The following is a 23,507-nucleotide window of genomic DNA, read 5'->3' as shown; positions in this document are numbered from 1 at the left end:
AAATTTCCCTCCCCTGAGTTTGAGCGGATGCCCTCATGTGGCTGAGGGTCCTTTGAGAAAGAAAACATCATCTTCCACCTCGACACATCCCGTGATGTACTTAAATGTCTCAATCACGTCTCCCTTCTCCCTACGTTCTTCGAGAGTGTAGAGCTGCAATTTGTTCAGTCTTTCTTCATATGGGAGAACCCTGAGCCCCGAGACCATCCTGGTGGCCATCCGCTGAACCGATTCAATTCTGAGCATATCTTTACGGTAATGTGGGCTCCAGAATTGCACACAGTATTCCAGAAGAGGTCTCACCATGGCTCTGTACAGCGGCATTATGACTTCAGGCTTCCGGCTAACGAAACTTCTTGATACAACCCATTATCTGCCTTGCCTTAGATGAAGCCTTCTCCACTTGAGTGACAGTTTTCATGTCTGCACTGATGATTACTCCTAAATCTTGTTCTGCTGTAGTCCTAGTTAAAGTTTCCCCATTCAAGGTGTAAGCTCTGCATGGATTTCCTCTTCCGAGGTGCATGACCTTACATTTCTTGGCGTTGAAGCCTAGCTGCCAGGTCGAGGACCAACTTTCTAATGTAAGCAGGTCCTGCGCCATAGTATCCTGTAGGTTGCATTCACTTACTATATTACATAGTTTAGTGTCATCAGCGAATAATGTTATCTTACCTTGAAGCCCTTGAGTCAGATCTCCTATGAATATATTGAAAAGGAGTGGACCCAGGACTGAGCCCTGCGGCACTCCGCTGGTCACCTCCGATGTTTTAGAGAGGGTACCGTTAACCACCACCCTCTGAAGTCTGTCACTTAGCCAATCATTGACCCATGCAGTTAGTGTCTCTCCTAACCCCATCGATTTCATCTTGTTCAGCAGCCTGTGGTGTGGGATGCTGTCAAAGGCTTTGCTGAAGTCCAGGTACACAACATCCAAAGACTCTCAGGTCCAACCTTCTTGTTACCCAATCGAAGAAGCTGATGAGATTGGATTGGCAGGATCTACCCTTGGTGAATCCATGTTGACTGGGATCCCGTAGACTCCCCTCATTGAAGACCATGTCTAATCCACATTTAATTAGTGTTTCCATGAATTTACACACTATTGATGTGAGACTAAACCGGTCTATAATTTGCAGCCTCTGCTCTGCAACCATTTTTATGCAGAGGAACGACGTTAGCTGTTTTCTAGTCCAAGGGAACTTTCTCCGTACTAAGTGAGAGATTGAAGAGCACGGCCAACAGTTCCGCCAGGACATCGCTCAACTCTCTGAGAACTCTTGGGTGCAAATTGTCCGGTCCCATAGCTTTGTTCACCTTGAGTTTTGTCAGTTCGCTGTATACGTCTCCTGGTGTGAACTCAAAATTCTGAAACGGGTCTTCTGCGATTTGCTTTGCCTTCAACTGTGGACCGTGTCCCGGTGCCTCGCAGGTGAAGACTGAGCAGAAGTATTCATTCAGTAGTTCAGCTTTATCGGAATCTGCTTCCCCGTAGTTTCCGTCCGGTATCCTAAGGCGTACTATCCTGTCTATGTTCCTTTTCCTATCACTAATATACCTGAAGGATTTGTCCCCTTTCTTAATGTTTTTTGCCAGGTTTCTTCCACTCGAAGTTTGGCCTCCTTAACTGCCGTTTTGACCGCTGCAGACCTGGTCTTATATTCCACGTTTGCTTCTCTTTTCTTCGTTCGCTTGTAGGATAGAAATGCTTTTTCTTCTTCTTAATGAGGTGCGAGATCTCCTTGGTGAACCATTGGGGTTTATTGTTTCTTTGCCGTTTATTTACTGATTTAATGTAGTGGCTAATTGCTTCGTGTAGAGTTGATTTCAGGGTTGACCACATAGTTTCCACATTACCGGTCTCCGCTTGGTCCCGCAGTGTCCGATGGACAAGTTTCAAGTTTCAAGTTTTATTAATTTTGATATACCAACCATCAAGTTAATATCTGGCTGGTTAACAATATGTTTAAAAGAAAGAGAAATTTAATAAAACTAAAAAAAAAAAGAGGCATTGTGTATATACATATAACATCACAAAACGAACTAGACCGTGAGGATAAAAGGGAAGGGAGGGAGAAGTTACATATTTGAGAAGAAAATGGAGATAGTAGGGTAAGGATAAAACATAATGGAGGGGGGCGCTTTAAAGAAAGCGGTTATTGTTGGTAAATAGAGAAGATGGCTCTAAGTGAAAGCGAAGGCATCGCGGAATAAAAACGTTTTTAAATCTGTCTTAAATTTATCAAGTCGTGATTCATCGCGGAGTTGCTGTGGCAGGGAATTCCAGAGGGTAGGGGCAGTTACTGCGAAATTTACTTTACATGTATTGTAGAAGTCTTTGATAGTGGGGATAAATAGAAGTTTTTGATCTGTTGACCTTAGATTGCGTGAAGAGCTGTAGGGGATGAGAAGTTTGTCAAGGAATGAGGGCAAATGAGAGAGTTTTATTTTGAAGGATAGTAAGATAATTTTAAAGGTGATGCGGTGAGTAATAGGGAGCCAGTGTGCTTCTTTTAGAAGAGGGGTAACATGGTCGTATCTGCCTACTTTATGGATAAGTTTTATTGCAGTATTTTGTATTAGTTGTAAACGACGTATTTCTTTTTGGGGAAGGCCATTTAGAAGAGAGTTACAGTAATCAAGATGAGAAATTACTAATGAATGTATCAGGATAGTGATTGAATTAGTTTCAAGAATGGAAGAAAAGGATCGGATGATACGTAATTTATAGAAACAAATTTTAACCACTGAACTTATGTGATCATGAAAGGTAAGGTCTCTATCAATGATTACCCCTAAAAGTTTAATCTTTGTGTCCATTTGGATCGGTGTAGATTTAATAGAGATGTTGTCCAGTAGAAATTCTGCGGATTTGATAGGAAGTAACAAACTTCGGGATTTGTCTAGATTGAGGGAAAGCTTGTTTGTGTACAACCAGTCATATATGATGTTTAGTTTGTTATTAATGTCTTTGATGTCTGAAGTGTTTGAAGTATTGATTGGGTGAAGGAGTTGTATGTCATCGGCGTAAGCAAAAATAGTAAATCCGATGGATTGAGCTAATGTGAGAAGAGGAGATAAGAAAATATTAAATAGAAGTGGGGATAGAATAGAACCTTGAGGGACACCATAGGAGTGAGTTGTAGCTGCAGAAGAAGTATTGTTTATATGTACTATATTGTAACGTTCATTAAAGAAGGATATAAACCATAAGAGAGCTGAACCTGAAATACCGCATTCTTTAAGTCTGTCGATCAGAAGAGAGTGATCGATGGTGTTAAAAGCAGCTGCTAAATCTAGAGAAATAAGAACCACAGATTTTTGATGATCATGATAATATTGAATGGTGGAAGTCAGACCTAATAGAGATAGTTCTGTAGAATGGGATGAGCGAAATCCTGTTTGACAAGGATGTAGAGCATGGGTTTTTTCAATAAATTCAGAGAATTGGGAATGAATGATTTTTTCTGTTAATTTAGAGATTGTGAGTAGATTAGCGATAGGACGGTAATTTTTGGGTAATGAGGGATCTAAATTGTATTGTTTGAGTTTGGGAAAAATAAGGGCTGTTTTCCATGCTGTTGGTACGGTATGATCAGAGAAAGATTTGGAAATCATTGCTGAGATGAATGGGCCAAAGAAAGAAAAAAATTTTTTGAGAATGGAGGGTGGGAGACTTTCTGTAGAATTGTTTGGTGTGTTTAATGATTGTAAGATAAGATGAAGATTTGTTAAGGATGGCATTTTGAAATTTGAGAGGGTACTGAAGGAAAGTTGTGAAGAGTCGTTGGAGTTTTGAGAAGAGGAATCGAGAGGTAAAGGTCCAAGATTAGATCTAATATTTTTAATTTTATTGTCAAAGAACTGTGAAAGATCGTCAGCATTAGGTTGGATAGAGGGAGGTAGGATTTTTTTCTTAGAATATTTAGAAAGTGATTGGGCTATATTAAAGAGATTTGAAGAGTTACGAGTAGACGTGATCAATTTTGAATAATATTCTTTTTTTGTTTATTGTATAGTTTTTTTGTACTGAAAGGCTTTTTCTTTGTATGTAATGAACAAATTATTAAGTCGAGATGAGCGCCATTTGTTTTCAATAGAACGAAGTTGTCTACGGAGTAAGGCGAGATTTTGGTTGAACCAAGGTTGTTGTTTTTTAAGAATTTGTTTAGAATTTGAGTGTATTTCAACTTGGGGTGCCAGGGAGTCTAATAGAGATTTGGTGGAGGTTTCCCAAACTGAAAACTGTTCTGAAATAGAAAGAGTAGAGAAGTCTTCAATATTTAAATCAAAGGAGGCTTGAATTGAAGATTGAGTTATATCAGTGGTCTTACGGGTATAGTAATTATTTTGTTGTTTTGTTTGATTGATTAATGCTGGGAAATCTTGGTGCCAAGTAATCAAGGTGTGATCAGACCATGGCATAGTATAGAATTGGAAGTTTTGGAGGAGATGTTTGTTCAGTGTGGGGCAAAGAACCATATCTAGAGTGTTTCCTGCAAGATGGGTAGGCATTGAGAAAAGGGGAGATAGTGATAGGTCATAGAAACATAGAAACATAGAAAAAAGCGGCAGAAAAGGGCTATAGCCCACCAAGTCTGCCCATTCCATGTATCCCCCCCCTGAGTTTACTCACTTAAAGATCCCACGTGAGTATCCCATTTTCTCTTAAAATCCGTCACGCTGCTGGCCTTTATCACCTGGAGTGGGAGTCTGTTCCAATGATCCACAACTCTCTCGGTGAAGAAATACTTCCTGAAGTCGCCACGAAACTTCCCTCCCCTGATTTTCAGCGGATGCCCTCTGGTGGTCGAGGGTCCCATGAGCCGGAAGATATCATCTTCTGACTCGATGCGTCCCGTGATATACTTATACGTTTCAATCATATCTCCCCGTTCTCTTCTTTCCTCAAGTGAGTACAGTCGCAATTTCTTTAGTCTTTCCTCATACGTGAGATCCTTGAGCCCCAAGACCATCCTGGTGGCTGTTCGCTGTACCGACTCGATTCTCAGCACGTCCTTTCGGTAGTGAGGTCTCCAAAACTGAACGCAGTACTCTAAGTGAGGCCTCACCATGGCTCTGTACAACGGCATCACAACTTCAGGTCTTCTGCTGATGAAACCTCTGCGTATACACCCCATCATTTGTCTTGCCCTGGAGGAAGCCTTCTCCACTTGATTGGCAACCTTCATGTCCTCGCTAATGATCACTCCTAGGTCGCGTTCCGCTGTGGTCCTAACCAAGGTCTCACCATTTAGTACATAAGTTCTACGTGGGTTACTCTTTCCCAGGTGCATTACCTTGCATTTTTTAGCATTGAAGCCAAGCTGCCAAGTAGTTGACCATTGTTCCAGCAGCAGTAGATCGTGTGTCATATTATCAGGTAATAAGCTTCTGCCTACTACGTTGCAAAGTTTGGCGGCGTCGGCGAACAGCGATACCTTTCCCCTAAGTCCTTGCGTCATATCTCTTATGAATAAGTTGAATAGAATCGGACCCAGGACCGAGCCCTGCGGCACTCCACTTATCACGTCCGATGCTTCAGATGGAGTACCATTCACCACTACCCTCTGATGTCTGCCGCTCAGCCAATCCCCAACCCATGTAGTTAGAGTGTCTCCTAATCCTATCGATTTTAGCTTGTTCAGTAATCTTCGATGAGGAACGCTATCAAATGCTTTACTGAAGTCCAAATACACTACGTCCAGTGACTCTCCTGCATCCAGTTGTCTAGTAACCCAGTCAAAAAAGCTAATCAGATTAGATTGGCAGGATCTACCTTGGGTGAACCCGTGTTGGTGTGGATCACGCAGTTTTTCTTCGTCTAGGATTGTGTCAATATTCTGTTTGATCAGTGTTTCCATGAGTTTACACACTATAGACGTGAGACTCACTGGTCTGTAGTTTGCTGTTTCTGTCCTGCAGCCCTTTTTGTGGAGTGGGATTACGTTGGCGGTTTTCCAGTCCAAGGGGACCCTTCCTGTGCTTAGGGAAAGATTGAAAAGAACAGATAATGGTTCTGCCAGGACTTCCCTTAACTCCCTGAGCATTCTGGGATGCAGGTTATCTGGTCCCATGGCTTTGTTTACTTTGAGTCTTGATAGTTCGTCGTAGACGCTACTGGGTGTAAATTCATAATCTTGAAACGGGTCTTTCTGGTTATCTCCCGTCTGTAACTGTGGACCAACTCCCGGCGCTTCTCGGGTGAATACTGAACAGAAGTATTGGTTTAGCAGTTCTGCCTTCTCAGTATCTGATTCCGCAAAATTACCGTCCGATTTCTTCAGGCGTACTATCCCATCTTTGTTTCTTTTCCTGTCACTAATATAGCTGAAGAAAGATTTATCCCCTTTCTTAATTTTCCGTGCTAGCTCTTCCTCCATTCGGAGTTTGGCCTCTCTGACTGCTGTTTTGACAGCTTTAGATCTGTCTAGGTAGTCCTCCTTCGCCCCCTCCCTGCCTAGATGTTTGTAGGTGATAAATGCGTCTTTTTTCTGTTTAACTAGGTCTGAAATTTCTTTACTGAACCATTGGGGTCTTTTGTTTCTCCTGCGTTTACTTACTGTCTTTATGTATCGGTCTGTTGCTTCGTGTAGTATGGATTTCAGAGACGACCACATATCCTCCATGTTGTCAGATTTTGCTTGTTTTTGTAGCTCCCGATGGACATAATCTCCCATGCGGTTGAAGTTTGTACCTCTAAAGTTGAGAACCCTTGTTGCTGTGGTTGTCTTAGGGAAACCTTTCTTAAGGTTGAGCCATACCATATTATGGTCGCTGGAGGCCAGTGTGTCTCCTACTGAGACTTCCGTGACGCTATCTCCATTGGTGAGGACCAGGTCTAGTAATGCCTGATCCCTGGTGGGCTCCAACACCAATTGCTTGAGACGTGCACCCTTTATGGAGTTCAATATTCTTTTGCTGCTACCCGTAGTCGCGGAGAGTGTGTTCCAATCTGCATCTGGCATGTTGAAGTCTCCTAGCATTACTGAGTCGGAGATCAGTGTTAAAAATTCCGATGTATTAGGATGATTAGGGGAGTTAAAATGAATGTTAAAGTCTCCTAATATTATGGAATTAGGGTAAGCAATATTAAAATCTGATATGGTAGAGAAGAGAGATGAGAGTATTGTTTTTGTTATTGGAGGGGGGAGGTAGATAAGAAGGAAATTAAAGGAAAGAGAATATTTTATAGTGAATTGAAGAATTTCAATGTGAGAGTATGTAGTTTGGTTGGAGAAATTTGGTTGGAGGGTAATGGAATTGTGATAAATAACAGCTAAGCCGCCTCCTTTTTTATTTTGACGGGGTTGGAAGATTACCTTATAGTTTAGCGGGCAGGCTTGAGTTATGTATGCCTCCTCTCCTTCCGTTAACCAGATTTCGGTGAGACATAGAATTTGTAAGTGGTGTTGAATAATGGTGTCATGGATTAGGTGATGTTTACTTTTTATAGATCGGACATTTATAAGACCTATTTGGAGTTTAGTTAAAATATTATGAGTGATGGAATGATGAGTATCAAGATTGGTAGTAATAGGAATATAGTATCTTGCTTTAGTTTCTTTTAGTGTGGGGGAGAGATTTTTCCTTGGAGGTCTATGGCCCCATATGGTAGGAATAGAGGCCATTGGTTTGGAATTATGTGTTTGTAGAAAGGAGGAATTATTTTTGAATGTAGTATGAGGTAAAGAAAGAGAGGATGTAAGACAGTAGGAAAATGGTAGGAGTTTAAGAGAGAGAGAGAGATTGTAATATGTTCTAGTGCATAAGATAATTAGAAGAACGGAAAATAGGGCAAGAAGAAGCTGCATGAAGGAGCGCATAAAGGAGCAGGACCTGCTCCTTAGGTGCGCTCCTTTTTGCGGCGTGCGCCACAAAGCAGTCAAATATATAGAAGACTCTACCGGTGGGGGTATGTGGGCGGAGTCGCCGGCGTTCCTGTTGAAGGGTAAGAGAGCTGTTTAAATAATAATAAACTGGTTTAAGTAAAAACAATTAAAATGTTTAAAAGCGATTTAGTAACAAAGTATACTGAATATATAGAGATAATATAAGGAGAATCTGGTATCAAGCAGAGTGATGCAATTCAGCATGCGTGAGCAGCAATAGAGTGCTATGACGAAGTCTCCCATGCGTATAAAGTCAGTGCCCCGGAAATTTAGTACCGTTGTTTTAGTGTTTGACCTAGGGAAGCCTTTCCTAAGGTTGAACCATACTATGTTGTGGTCGCTGGAGGCTAGCGTATTTCCTACTGAGACCTCTGAGACACTTTCCCCATTGGTGAGTACCAGGTCGAGAATCGCCTGGGCCCTAGTGGGCTCCGTAACCATCTGTTTGAGACGTGCTCCCTTTATGGAGGTTAATAGCCTCCTGCTGCCGCTAGTTGTCGCTGAAAATGTGTTCCAGTCTGCATCTGGCATGTACAGCGTCGCCCCGTAGAGTGATATTCTCTATGTCTTCAATTAATTCTGCGTCCATGTCTTCCAGTTGTCTTGGGGGTCTGTATACCACACCAAGATAGAGGCATTTTTCTCTGCCTCTTGCCAGGTTTACCCAGAGGGACTCCCCGGTGTACTTGACATCTGTGATCCTGGTGGTTTTGATGTCCTCTTTAATGTATAGTGCTACCCCTCCACCTAACCTGCTCTCTCTGTCCTGACGAAGTATATTGTAACCCGGTATAGCCATCTGTGTTTAGCTAAAGATGCTGAGTTGCTAACTGAGGGTTCCAGGGGGTGATTTTTTCCAAATAATGAGTCATCTTTGACTCAATTGCACTATTGATCCCGCCCCTTCATTTGCTCCATGACATATGGAATACGGACACTCCTCGGCCGGCCATCCATTGCAAATCTGGCATGAATCAGGGTAAAACAGCCTGAGGAGTACATATTTATTGATTTTAATCAAAATCAAGGTGTTTTGAGGCAAATAGAGGTTTTTAAAAACAGATTGAAAAATCTAAGATGGCCACTACAGCAGCATTTTGACACCAAAAAGATGACCTGGGGAGCTAAATAAAAGTCCAAAAAATATGGGAAAGAGTTTTTTGGAGGTGCGGAACCTGAATAAAAGTACCTGAAAACCCCAAAACAGTAATTTAAGGATCTGCCTCAGACAAGCATATAAAAATTCTCAAGATGCTTGTTTCTTCAGGCTTCTAGTCAGACTGTGTTAAGAGCCTGAAGTCCCAGATCCCCACAGCTCATCATGTGTCTTCAGTGTGTGAGTGTGTAAGGGCCCCCCCTTACACATACACAGCCACCACTGATAAAGTCTCAGGGACTAACATGGATGCCAACTAGCCTGCGCTCAAGCTCCGGCAATGACCAGGAGCTAGTTTCACTACAAGTGGAATGGTCCCCAAGTCACAAAAGAGTTAATGCAGGCTGACTAGGTAGGTGCCTTGAACCAGGGTTGCCCTCCCCGCTACAGACCTTTTACAGTGAGGGTCTGTGTCTCCACCCAGGCAGAGGCACTGAAAAGCCTCTGAATCAAATAGCCCCAAAATATCCGAAAACAGATCAGATCAGAAAGACACCTTCAACTCGTGTGTAGGAGAAACTGAGGGGCATAGAACAGAGTGCAGGGATAGAGGAGACAGAGCCGAAAAAGGTAGATGATGCCTTCTAAACAACTCATGATTAGAGGTGAATATCCCATTGATGAAGACTCATATGCCTTTTGCACAAGAAACTACGTTATTAAAATAAACCAGACACCATTATCAGTCATATTTAATAGGATTAGTAACGTAAAAGAAGAATCAACTTCATTAGAATTTATGGTTCCCTATAAGGCTGCCTCTTAATGCAAATTAACATCATATAAATAACAAAAATAAATAAATAAATATATTGGATACACATTGCATTCACAACCATGTCATGATGAATCCATACTCTAATTTTAAAATATTGTTAGCTTTGCTATTGCCATGACAATTCAAATTTGATTGAAATTTGGAAAGGGATGATTGTAAAAACTGATTTATCAAGAAAGTAAAGTTGCTAACCTGTAATGTAGCTTCTGAAAACAGGGGGAAAAGCCACATATGTTAAGTAGAATAGTAGCAAGCACAGAGGCCACTGCTGTTTCTTGAGATGGAAAGCAAACCACTTAGGGCTAGATAAACTAAACATGGTCGGTAAGACCGTGTAGGTCTGCTGCGGTCTGATTTGTGGCCGATTCTAAAAGAGCAACTGATACTCAAACAAGTTTGCATGCAGATGATTTGAGTGGAGGTTTGTCGTAATCCCCATCCGATCCTGCTGATGAATCGCTGTGATAGCGACTCTCACACATGCGCAGAGCCAGCAGGGAAAGCCTGAACAACTGAGAAGCAGGGGAAGCCCCAAAGCAGCCTCCTGCCACTCAGCTGTTAGGGGCAGGAAATCTTTTTGTTTTTATTTCTTTTATTAATGAACAGAGATGTTGTGCGTGTTACCCCTCCATGCAAGACGCCCCTTGGGAACCATACCATCTCCTCCCCCTTTCCCTCCCACTCCCTCCTGCCACTGGATGCTCCTCTCCCCACCAACCCCCTGTACCTTTGTCAGAAGTTGAAAGCAGGAGGAATGTTTGGTCCCTCCTGCTCTGAGGCATGCCAGTCCAAAATGGTGGGCCTTCCCCTCCCTGGTACATCATATGATGCACAGGGAGGGGCCTAAGGCCCTGGTTGGCTCAGATGCCTAAGGCCCCTTAGGCATCTAAGCCAATCAGGCCTTAGGCTCCTCCCTCTGTATCCCAGGATTCATAGGAAAGAGCCTAAGGCCTGATTGGTTAGGTGTCTGAGGCACAGGGCCTTAGGCCCCTCCCCTGTGCATCACATGATGCACCAAACAATCCTCCTGCTTTCAACTTCTGACAAAGGTACAGGAGGGGGTTCTGGTAGGGGGATGTTTGGGGTTGAGTATCCAATGGCAGGAGGGAGTGGACATCCTTCCTGCCATTTTTGCTGCTGCGGGGAGGGGGGGCAGAATTCGCTTGGCAGGAGGGAGTGGAAATCCCTTCTGTCTTCTGCAGGGGCCGTCATCATTGGGGAGTTCAGGGACCCACAGCTATTGTCAGGAGATGCGATGGTTGTGGTTGGGAGGGGCTCGGCTTGCGTGTTTTTTTTATAAAGGGATAGATATTGTGCATGTGTAATACACGTACGTCTGTGCCCAATAAAAAAAAAAGGTATAGTAAATGTTATAAATATTAATTTCAGAGCTGAACTATCATTAAGACACATAAGTGATTGGTCTTGACCAGTCGCTATTTTTGAATCATTGCTTTTTTTTTTTGTGCATTGGGAAGCGATGCTACTGTATCAATCGCTCGACTAGTTTGCGTAGCGTTTTAATATTAAAGAGCTTATTTGAATGACTGAGTTGGATTGGGCCATTTTGTGCATCAGGTTGGTAAATTCGATCGTTGTTAAACCAGTCAAAACCGGTTTAGTGACAATCATTAGATGATTGCTGACTTTAGAGCATCTAGCCCTTAATTCTCTATTGTCTGAGGCATAATTTTGATTATGATCTCTTCAGAGATGGAGAGAATTATCTTACATACTTGAATGTTAATTGTCTTGAACTAGAACTAAAAAAAAAAAAAAAAATGAACTAAAGGACAAATGCTATAAACGGTTTCTTGATTTTAGGCAGTGGTAGGCATCCAACCACTGTCTAATCAGCCAATTAGGACACATGTTTTAAAAAACAAACAAGTCCTGAGGCAGGATGCCTACACTGTAGGCGTCTGTCACGAGTGTAGGAAGACATGACGGGACACTTAAGCTTGCCCAAGGCTGGGTGTGGTTTCACCCAGTCGTGGCCTTGAGTGAGCTTAAGCGGCTCCAGGACTCTCCCTAGGGACGCAATATGCCTGAAATGTAGGCCAGCAAAATGCCAGCCTACATTTCAAATAGACACGGCCACAGTGCTGATCGCAGTAAGGAAATTGGCCTGGAGGGATACCCACTTCTTCCCACCGGAACCCACAAATCTCCATCCACAAAGTAAGTCAGGCAAGAGGGATGCCAACTCCCTCCTGCCCTGCAACCCCCCCTCCCTGAAGCAAGTTGGGCAGGAGGGATGCACACTCATCCCAGAATCCCCCTGAAGCAAGCCAGGCAGGAGGGATGCTCACTCCCTCCTGCTCTGGAACCACTGCCCACCCTGAGGCAAGCCAGGCAGGAGGGATACCCACACCCTCCTGCTGCCAACCTCATGAACTCAACCCCCCGAACCTTCTCCCAACCCCTCCGTATCTTTTATCTGAATGTCTGGCTGAAGAGATGCTCACACCCTCTGGCCGGCTGGCCCGCCACTCCAACATGGTGAGCCTTTCCCTTCCCGGTGCATTTTGGGATACATCAGAGAGGGGCCTATGGCTCAGATGCCTAAGGCCTCTCCCATAGGACACCTGGGCCAACCGGAGTCTTAGGCCTCCTTCCCAGTGCATTCTGGGATGCAGTGGGAGTGGCCTAAGTCTCCGGTTGGTAGAGTGAGGCAGACTGTCACTGAAGTGGTCTTTAGACCTGAGTCTGAGAGATGTAAGAGGTAGTCCAATACTGATGACAAAGATCTGGAAGTAAACCATGTTAGTTACACCATAAGGAAAAAGGGTCTAGTTGAATTTGTAACAGTGCTGTGTAGGCTAAGAAATGCAAGGTCATGCATTTGGACTGCAAAACCCCGAGGGAACGGTACAGTTTAGGGGGTGAAGAATTTATGTGCATGACAGAAAAGTGGGACTTGGATGTGATTGTATGTGATGATGTTAAGGTGGCCAAACAGGTTGAAAAGGTGTTGGCAAAACCTAGAAGGATGCTAGGGTGCATAGGGAAAGGTATGGCCAGTTGGTAAAAGGAGGTATTGATGCTTCTGTATAAGACTCTGGTGGGACCTCATTTAGAATGTGTGCAATTCTGGAAATCGCACCTTCAAAAAGAGGAAGGCTACTAAAATGATGCGTGGTCTTTGTATATGGGGACAGACTTAGAGATCTCAATATGTATACTCTGGAGGTAAAGTGGATGAGGGGGAGATATGATAGAGACGTTTAAATATAAAAAATGAGAAATGTTACTCACCAGAGGTGGGCGGCTTCTCAGAGATCATCATTTAATTCTAACAAGTAGAGAAAAAACCTCAATAAACATTTCAACAATGCAGCAATCAGAAAAGATTTCAAGCTGCTATCATTCTTCTCAGTGGCATTAAAAAAACTCCACTTAGAAAATGTACCATCAACAGGGTAATATACTCACCACGGTGCACAGGTTTATATTTGTAACAGTGCACGGTGATGTATGGAAATGAATTGCTTGTGAGAATCCCTGAAGTAGCCGATGCACGGTGAAACAAGGCCTTGTTGGAGAAGTGGTGAAGCATGGTTTTCTTAAAGTACGGCGTTTTTCATACGCCGGTGAAGAGGAAAATGACAGTGCCAGAGAAGCTGTAGCATTTGTTACCATACATTTAAGCTAAGTAAAAAATGTCCTGTTAACGAATATAAACCTGTGCACAGAGGTGGGTGTATTACCCTGTTGATGGTACAATTTCTAAGTGGAGTTTTTTATGCCAATGAGAAGAATGATAGCAGCTTGAAATCTTTTCTGATTGCTTCGTTGTTGAAATGTTTGAGGCTTTTACTCCACTTGTAAGAATTAAATGATGATCTCTGGGAAGCCACCCACCTCTGATGAGTAGCATTTGTGATTTTAAAAAATTTTGTTACTACTTAATATTTTCTTGAGAGACATTTAAATACCTACGTGGCATTAATGCGCATGAGTTGAGTCTCTCATTTAAAAGGAAGCTCTGAAATGAGGGCATAAGATGAAGAGGTGATAGGCTCAGGAGTAATGTAAGGAAATACTTTATTTACAGAAAGGGTGGTAGATGCATGTAACAGTCTCCTGGAAGAGATGGTGGAGGCAAAGGCTATCTGAATTGAAGAAAGCATGGGACAAGTACAATCTCTTAGTGAAAGGAAGAGATAATGGTTACTGTGGATGGGCAGATTAGATGGGACATTTTGCCTTTATCTGCCATCATGTTTCTATGGTTCTATGACGGTTTCTTAGAGCATCTATAACAGCTGATACTGGAGCACAGAGATGGAATTCATTTACTCGCTGGGAGAGAGGTACCAAGCTGTGAGAGCTAGTAAATGTAGATTGGGGTAGAAGAGGGAACCCTCATTCTGAGTGATAAAGAATTGGGAAAATCTGCAGAGGGATGGGTTCCCTGAGTTTAAGTAAAAGAGGGAGCCATGGCTGTCTCGGCCATCTTGGAACAATGAGAATCAAAACAGCTGGCTCCCATCTCTGATTGCATTTCCTTCTGACTGTGCATCCAATATTTCTTTCTTTCTGCCTCCTGCACGCTTCCTCTCCTCCGGACTCCAACCAACATCTCTCTCTGTCTCTCTGTCCCTCCATGAGTCCATCTTTACTTCCTCTCTCCTCAACCCCTATTTGGCAATATGTCTCCCTCTCTCTCTTTCACTGTCCATTTGTCTTGAGAGATCCAGGCATCTCTCCCACCCCCTCTATTGCTACATCCAACATTTCTCCCTCTCTCATCCCCCGGATCATGTACAGCATTTTTCACCACTGCCCACCAACCCCATGCCCATTTCTCCTTCTATCACCCCTCTCCAGGACAATGCCACATTTCTCCCCCCCATCACTATGTCCAACATTCCTTCCCCTTGCATCCCATTCAATCTGTCCCTCTGTTCCCTCTCCACCACCATATCCAACATTTCTCCCTCTCATCCTTCTATTCCTCATGCATCTCTAAGTCACTCCTCTCTCTCTATGCCCAATTTTCCTTTCTTCCTTTCCCCATGTGCACCATCTCTCACTCACACACTCATGCCCATCAATTTTACCTTTCTATTCCCTCCCTTCTGTGTCCCATGTTCATGCTCCTTCCTTCTGAGTCGAGTTCATGCCCCCTCCCTGCATTCCAGCTTTGTCCCAAAATTAGGTTGCATGTTCAGGATCCCTGCCTGCCCTGCAAGCCCACGCTCCCTTCCCCCGAAGCCGACCTGTCCACAGAAGTCACAGGTGCCGCTGGGGATCCCTCCCTGCCTGCCCGTCTGCCCACCCTAGGAAGTCCCTGACTGGCTATTGCTTTGACCAATCAGGAATTTCCTTAGGCTCAGCCCTAATGAAGTCCCTGATTGGCTCAGGCCCTTCCCAAGAGAGGAGCCTGAGCTAATCAGTGCCTTATACTCCTCCCTGTGCATCACATGATGCAATGGGGCAGGCCTAAGGTCCACATTAGCAGTGCGTCATCAAGGAGGGGGCAGGAGGACTTTGTGGTTCCTCCTGCTCCTCGAAGACTTCGCTGGAGGCCTAAGGAGTAGGAGAGACTGAGCACCCCTCCTGCTCCCAACTTTTAGGTACAGGGGGAGGTGTCGGGTTGTGCCCAACCAGGGGTGGGCCAGTCCAGTCAGGGGGGGGTGCGGTGGGCCGGTCGGGGGTGCAAAGGCCTGCGGAGCAGGAGGAACTGGGCACCCCTCCTGTTTCCAATGGTTTTAAAGGTACAGGGAGGGGGTGGGCCCGGCGGGTGGGCCGTGCTGGTCGGGGGGGGTGCCGGTTCGGGCGCACATTGGGGGGTGTCCGGCACAGGGGAGGCTTTTTTTTAATAGGCCTGATATTTTGCGGCTTATTAAAAAAAAAGAAGAAAAAAAAGCCGGCAGAACCCCGACAGCAGTGACAGGAGGCTGCTTCTCCAGTCACTACTGTCAGGGCTCAATCCGATCCATGCAGTCTGTTGGGGACGTGTCTTCAATTACCTCCATTTGCATGAAGATGGTTGGTGAATCGGTCTGCCTGTTTCCAATCGCACACGAATTGGACACTGATCAAAAGGTTAGTGAATCTAGCCCTAAGTATGATTAACCAGAAACTATGTGACTTGAATAGAACCAATAGAACATTGCTGAAGTATGAAATTTGAAATTGGATTCTAGTGAAGCAAATTGTAATCTAATTAGAAGATTGTATGTTTAATAATGAATTAATTGATGATGTAATTATCCTAATAAAATAGCCTGCCACTTGTATTTGGGTGAGACTTTCGGGATGCTGTCCTACCAATCAATAGGATGACAGAAACGCTCTCAAGGCCTTGAATGTTTAAACTACACTTTTGTGTCTGGGAGGTTTTTTTTTTCCTTGGCTGCCTCTGGAGATAGAGATAAGAACTGAGGGGCTAAGTAGCCTGTTCATATACGATGACATTCAACTACAGGAGGGATGAGAGTTCTTGTTGAAGAAGGGAGGTCTACTGAGAGTTGAAAGAGTACTTTCTTGGAGGTCTTTAGAGGCACTTCATGAAGATGAAAAGCATAGCCTTTTTTATGACTCTTAAAACCCAATTGTTGGATGTGATGAGAGTCTAATGATGATGGTAATGAGTAAGGTGACCTCTGATGGGATGAGGAGGGGGATGAGACAGTAAAACGGTGATTAGTCTCTGGATGAGAGAGTCAAAAAGACTAAGTAGATTTTTGTTGAGGCTGAAATTGTTTCTGGGTTCGTTGCTGCCTGGGATGCTTTTGCGGAGGAGGTATAGAAGATGATGTGGGCTGAGAATAGTGTCTCTTGTAAGATGTTGGCTGATAGCTAGGACTGTAATATCTTCTAGTAATCTGAGGCTTGGAAGATTTTGCAGTAGACAAAGTTGTCATAATTTGCTCATTTTTTGAGTAGCCTCTTCAATTTTCTCATTAAGCAGTTCGTCTCCCAGGCAAGGAATATTAGTGACGGTCTTGTGCATTAGGGTCCAGGTCGGAGACATGCAACCATACCTGGCAATGCATGGCAATAGATAGTGCTGAAGCTCTAGAAGTGCTACACAAATCTCCAGAAAATTCTGCTATAAGTACTTCAAAAGACAAACACAAGAGCAGAGAAAGTCAATAGGTTCTCATAGCAAGCACCCCGCAAGCGCATCAAGCTTAATTCACTACTAATTTAAAACCATTCAAAATGGCCACTGAAGCAGCAGTGAGATACAGAGAGGCTGGTGAGGAGTGGTGTACCTCACTGCCACTTCAGCGGCCATTTTGAATGGTTTTAAATTAATTTTGATTTTTTTTGGGTCTGCTTCGGGTCCCTGAGGAATGGACACTTCGAGTCCTAGAAACTGGGCTTGGTTGGACCTTCAGTAGGGTTGTCATGAATTAAACACCTAGAGTGATTTTAGGCTTTCCCAGACCAACATTCAAAAGCTAAGTTTGGAGTCTTTTTCTCCTGGAGTACGGCTGGGGAGGTTTCATAGCAGGTCTCCTGCAAGCTTATTGCACTAATATAATTTAAAAGTATTAAATTTATTTAACACGTTTGTGTGTCAAACTTTTCATTTGCACACATGGTGAGCCCAATGATGGTGTGCAGGTGTGGTGAGCTTATATAGGCTCCCCTATCTATCCAGTTAAGTGCTGGGGATTCTTCTCCATATCGCTAACTCCTCACACTGAGGGCTCACCTTACACACATTATTATTTATTTGTGGTTTAGTAGTGCATTAAGCTTGCTGCGCTTGCAGGGTGCTTGCTATGAGAAGCTCTAGAAGTGACATCAAATGCATTGAACACTAATCTGGCCATAAATTTTCTTGTTTTGAGCAAATTATGGGTTATATCTTGGTACTTCAAGGATATCTATAGGAATATGTTGTTCAAAGGTGGCTAACTGTTGGACCAGTTGCTTGAAGTAGAAGGTCATATAAAAATTATAGCTGAGGATACAACTTGTTAACATGGTGTTCTGATAGAGGCTTTAACCAAATTTGTCCAGGGTTCGGCCCTCTCTCTGAGGAGGAGCACTGGATGATCTTTTCAAGGCAGACAGTTTCAACTAAGAGAGAGTGATGTTGTAATTAGAAAAACATAGAAAAAAATGACGGCAGAAAAGGGCTAAGGCCCATCAAGTCTGCCCACTCTATTGACCCTCCCTCCTAACTACCCTTTGAGATATCGTGCTCCGATGACCAATCCCCTTAACTCTACCCTCCTAGAAATCCGACCTGGGCATCCCATCTGTTTTAAAAATCTGACACGCTGCTGGACTCGATCACCTGCACTGGAAGCTCATTCCAATTGTCAACCACTCTTTCGGTGAAGAAATACTTCCTGGTGTCGCCATGAAACTTTCCGCCCCTGATTTTTAGTGGATGCCCTCTTGTGGTCGAGGGTCCCCAAAGAGAGAACATATCATCTTCCACCTCGATACGATCAATGATATACTTAAATGTCTCAATCATGTCTCCCCTCTCCCTACGTTCTTTGAGAGAGTATAGTCACAATTTGTTCAGCCTTTCTCCGTACAGGAGATCCTTGAACCCGGAGACCATCCTGGTGGCCATTCACTGAACCGACTCAATTCTCGGTACATCTTTATGGTAATGTGGTCTCCAGAATTGCACACAGTACTCCAGGTGAGGCCTCACCATGGTTCTGTACAGTGGCATTAGGACGTCGGGTTTCTGACTTACAAAGCTCCTAAGGATACAACCCAGCATTTGCCTAGCCTTGGATGAAGCCTTCTCCACTTTATTGGCAGTTTTCATGTCTTCACTAATTATCACCCCTAAATCGCATTCCGCTGCAGTCCTAGCCAGGGTTTCTCCATTTAATGTGTACGTTCTGCATGGATTATTGTTGCCAAGGTGCATGACCTTGCATTTTTTAGCGTTGAAGCTTAGCTGCCAGATCGAGGTCCAATGTTCCAATAAAAGCAGTTCCTGCGTCAAACAATCGGACAATTTGCTGATGCTGTTGCTTATAATGTTACAGAGTTTGGCGTCATTGGCGAATAACGTTATTTTTCCTTTAAGCCCTTGAGTCAGGTCTCCTATGAATATGTTGAAAAGGACTGGGCCCAAGACTGAGCCCTGCGGCACACCGCTGGTCATTTCCGACGTTTTAGAGAGGGTACCATTAACCACCACCCTCTGAAGTCTACCACTCAGCCAATTGCTGACCCATGCTGTTAGTGTTTCACCTAAATCCAACGATTTCATCTTATTCAATAACCTGTGGTGGAGGACACTATCAAAAGCTTTACTGAAGTCCAAGTACACGACGTCCAGGGACTCTCCCAAATCCAGTTTTCTTATTACCCAGTCATAGAAGCTGATAAGATTGGATTGGCAGGACCTACCCTTGGTGAATCCATGTTGGTGGGGATCGCGTAGATTCTCCTCATCCAGAATCGTGTCCAATTTCATTTGATTAGTTTTTCCATGAATTTACTCACTATTGATGTGAGACTCACCGGTCTGTAATTCACAGCTTCTGCTCTGCAACCCTTTTTGTGCAGAGGAACGACATTAGCTGATTTCCAGTCCAAGGGGACTCTACCCGCACTCAGGGACAGATTGAAGAGTGCGGCTAATGGTTCCGCTAGGACGTCACACAGCTCTCTGAGTACTCTGGGATGTAGATTGTCCGGTCCCATGGCTTTGTTCACCTCGAGTCTTGATAGTTCCTCGTAGACGTCACCAGGTGCAAATTCGAAATTTCGAAACAGGTCTTCCGAACATTGCTTTGACTGTAACTGTGGGCTGGACCCCAGTGCCTCGCGGGTGAAGACCGAGCAGAAGTATTTATTTAGTAGTTCAGCTTTATCTGCAAAGTTAATGGAAGGTCTGGTCAACCAAGACTTAGTAACCTATCTGGACAAATTCAGCATTCTAAATGATAACAAGTCAGGGTTTCATCCCGGACACAGAACCGAAACTGTTATTGCTTCTCTACTAGATTCCCTCCATTGCTTGTTTAGCCAGGGCACAAGTGCACTAGTCCTTCAGTTTGATTTAAGTAGTGCCTTCAACCTAGTTGATCATACCATCCTCTTAGACTGTTTGGAGTCAATCGGTCTCTCGGGCAATGTTTTAAAATGGTTCCAGAGTTTCCTAAGTAAACAATCATACCAAGTTTACAGTGACAATACACATTCCTTCAGCTGGGTAAACGCATGTGGAGTCCCGCAAGGCTCTCCCCTGTCTCCCACACTGTTCCCGCACTAGGGAACCTATTGCAAAGCTTGAAAATCAAATTCTACATTTACGCTGACGACATTACCATAGTCTTTCCCCTAACCAACGTAACTCCTGAGACAAAAAAAAATCACCTGGCATCTATCCTAAAGCAAATCGAACTATGGATGGCCGATTTCAAACTGAAACTCAATTCAGAAAAAAACAAATTCTTCCTGGTGAGTCTGAACGACAAAATCAAAGATTCAACAATCTCCTTGAACGGTCGTGTCTTTCCTATCACAGATTCCATAAAAATTCTGGGATTGACACTAGACCGCAACCTCACCCTTGAAACTCATACTGACTTACTAGTCTGAAAAGCCTTCTCCGCCTTATGGAAACTAAGAACCATCAGAAAGTACTTCGATGCAACCTCATTCCGCTTACTGGTGCAATCCTCCATTCTAAGCTTACTCGACTATTGCAACATTATCCACCTGGGGTCCTTAAAAAAAAAACCACTCAAAGACTCCGTATCATCCAAAATTCAGCAATTCAATTGATCTTTGGGCTAAAAAAAAATGGGAACACAATTCCCTACTACCAAAAACTCCTCTGGCTACCCTTGGAAGCAAGAGTGCAGTTCAAGTTTGCCTGTCTCTGTTTCAAATCCATTCTTGGTTCGGCTCCCTTATACTTGGTTCCCCATTTTACCTTAGATTGTCCATCCAGACCCACTCGCAGAGCTCATCTCTTCAGCCATCCAACTCTAAAGGCCTGCCGTTACAAAAGATACCTGAACAGAACACTTGCCTTTCAAGCAGGTCATCTAAATGATTGGATGAGCAATATTATCTCACGCTCCTCATCCTACCTAAACTTCAGAAAATTATTAAAAACTAACCTATTTAACCAATTTGTAACCCAAGACCTCTTACCCGACCCTTGTCCCCCAAGATCTCCTTTGTCATACCTCTGCTTCCTGCTCACCTTACATTTGACCCCTTATATTGTACTTATTTCCTGCTTACATATATTAATTGTATCTGTATTCGCTGATTGTACCCATTTGCTGATTGCCCAGCCCTTCTTTGTTGTAAACTGCCTCGAACTACTACGGCTTTGGCGGTATATAAAAAATAAAATTATTATTATTATCTGAATCCAATTCTGCGTAATTCCCATCTGGTTTCCTAAGACGTACTATCCCATCAGTGTTTCTTTTTCTGTCACTAATGTACCTGAAGAAGGATTTGTCCCCCTTCTTGATGTTATTTGCTAGGTTTACTTCAACTCGGTGCTTAGCCTCTCTGACTGCCGCTTTGACAGCTGTAGATTTGGCCATGTATTCTATTTTAGCCTCCCTTGTCTCCGAATGTTTGTAGGAGATGAATGCTCGTTTCTTACCTTTAACGAGGTCCGAGAACTCTGTGGTGAGCCATTGGGGTCTATTGTTTCTTTGCCATTTGCTTACCGATTTTTATGTAGCGGTTTGTTGCTACGTGTAGGATAGATTTCAAGGTTGACCACATAGCCTCCACATTGTCGGTCACAGCTTGGTTTTGCAGTGCCTGATGGACGAAATCTCACATGCGTTTGAAGTCAGTGCCTCGAAAGTTAAGTATTTTTGTTGTCGTGCTTGATCTAGCGAAACATTTTCTGAGGTTGAACCATACCATGTTGTGGTTGCTGGAGGCCAGTTTATCGCCTACCGAGACCTCTGAGACACTGTCTCCATTGGCGAGTACCAGGTCCAGTATTGCCTGGGCCCTAGAAGGCTCTAATACCAATTACTTGAGTTGTACTCCCTTTATGGAGGATATTAGACTTTTGCTGCCGCTGGTTGTTGCTGAGAGCGTGTTCCAATCTGCATCGGGCATGTTGAAGTCCCCTAGCAGTACAGTGTCCCCCCTTAAGGTGATATTCTCTATGTCTTTGATTAATTCGATGTCTTTGTTTTCCAGTTGTCTTGGAGGTCTATATATTACACCGAGATACAGACATTTTTTGTTGCTACTTGCTAGGTTTACCCAGAGGGGTTCCCCGGTGTACTTGACATCTGTGATTTTCGTAATTTTGATGTCTTCTTTAGTGTATAGTGCTATCCCTCCTCCTAACTTGTCCTCTCGGTCTTGACGAAGTAAGTTGTAACCCGGTATAGCCATATCCCACCCATGAGAGTCTGTGAGCCACCACATCTAGGTCAGCATTCATTATTTCGGTCTCTAGTTTTAGAATTTTATTGCCTAAACTGTGTGCATTAATATACATAGCCCTCCATACCTTGCTGGGATCCTGTGGGGAGTTTCCCATCTGAGATAGTGAGGCTCCTGGAGAATTGTTAGCAATATGGGTACTTACCTCGGAATCAGAAGTGGAGCTGCGACTCTCCTCCACAGGATAGTTACCTACTGCACCGGTACCCTCCCCCAACCTACCTAGTTTAAAGCCCTACGAAGCAGGCGGGCCAGTCGGTGTCCGAAGACGTTCTTATCCCTGTTGGTTAGATGGAGTCCGTCTGGTCCCTGAAGTCCCTGCAGTGCCTCTCCATGGTTCAGGAATCCGAAGTTCATCTCCCTGCACCATCCGTGTAGCCACTCGGTCGTCTGGATGCACTCATCCCTGGCTCTTCCCTTACCTCTAACTGGGAGGATCGATGAGAAGACCACCTGTGCACCCGTCTGTCTTAGCTTCTCACCCAGGGCTCCAAAGTCTCTAGGTATATTCTCTGGGGTGTTCCTGGCAGTGTTGTTCATTTCTACGTGGATGAGAAGCATGGGGAAGTGGTCCTAGGGCTTGAGTAGTCTATCTAGACAGGCGGTGACATCTCGGATCTTGGCTCCAGGCAGACAGCAGACCTCCCTTGACTGCATATCCGGTCTGCAGATTGGTCCCTCGGTGCCCCTCAGCATGGAGTCCCCAATGACTTTTACTCTGCGCTTCTTTGGGGGGAGTCGATCAGTCGTCCCCGGAACTGGAGCCTCAAGTAGGACCTCATCCTGTTCCTTGTCGACAGTCCCTTCCTGTAAGATCTGGAATCTGTTCTTCAGGGTGAGTTGTGGGGTTGATGAAAAGCTGCCCTGTTGGGAAGAAAAAGAAGAGGATGAAGAAATTGAAGAAGGGGGGATGGATCTCCTATGCTTACCCGTGACAGGCCTGAACTCTGTAAAGGGAGTCTAGATATCTTGGGGCCACATATACAAGAGGTATCTCTCAATTTTTAAACATAATGTCTCTCATGAGATGGTGGAATGGAAATTTTAAATAATGCTTAGGAATTTGTTCAAAGTCTAAGCCTCCACTCTCAGTTCTGATTCAGATTTCATTTTTACTGGTAGTGCTTGTCCCATTTGACAAATGAACCTGGTGAAGACAAACTCTCCGGTGGAGACCTCCGTCTAGGAGGAAAAGGAGAAGAATCAGAAGTTATACCATAGGAAAGAGTTCTGGGTCAGAGTAAGTTGGATCTAAGATGCCCGAGTCATAATCTGCTCTTTTAGGAGATGAGGA

This window comes from Geotrypetes seraphini, chromosome 6 (assembly GCF_902459505.1).
Source record: "Geotrypetes seraphini chromosome 6, aGeoSer1.1, whole genome shotgun sequence".
Taxonomy (NCBI): Eukaryota; Metazoa; Chordata; class Amphibia; order Gymnophiona; family Dermophiidae; genus Geotrypetes; species Geotrypetes seraphini.
The sequence above is the reverse complement of the archived record's forward strand: the minus strand, read 5'-3'. Positions refer to the sequence as shown.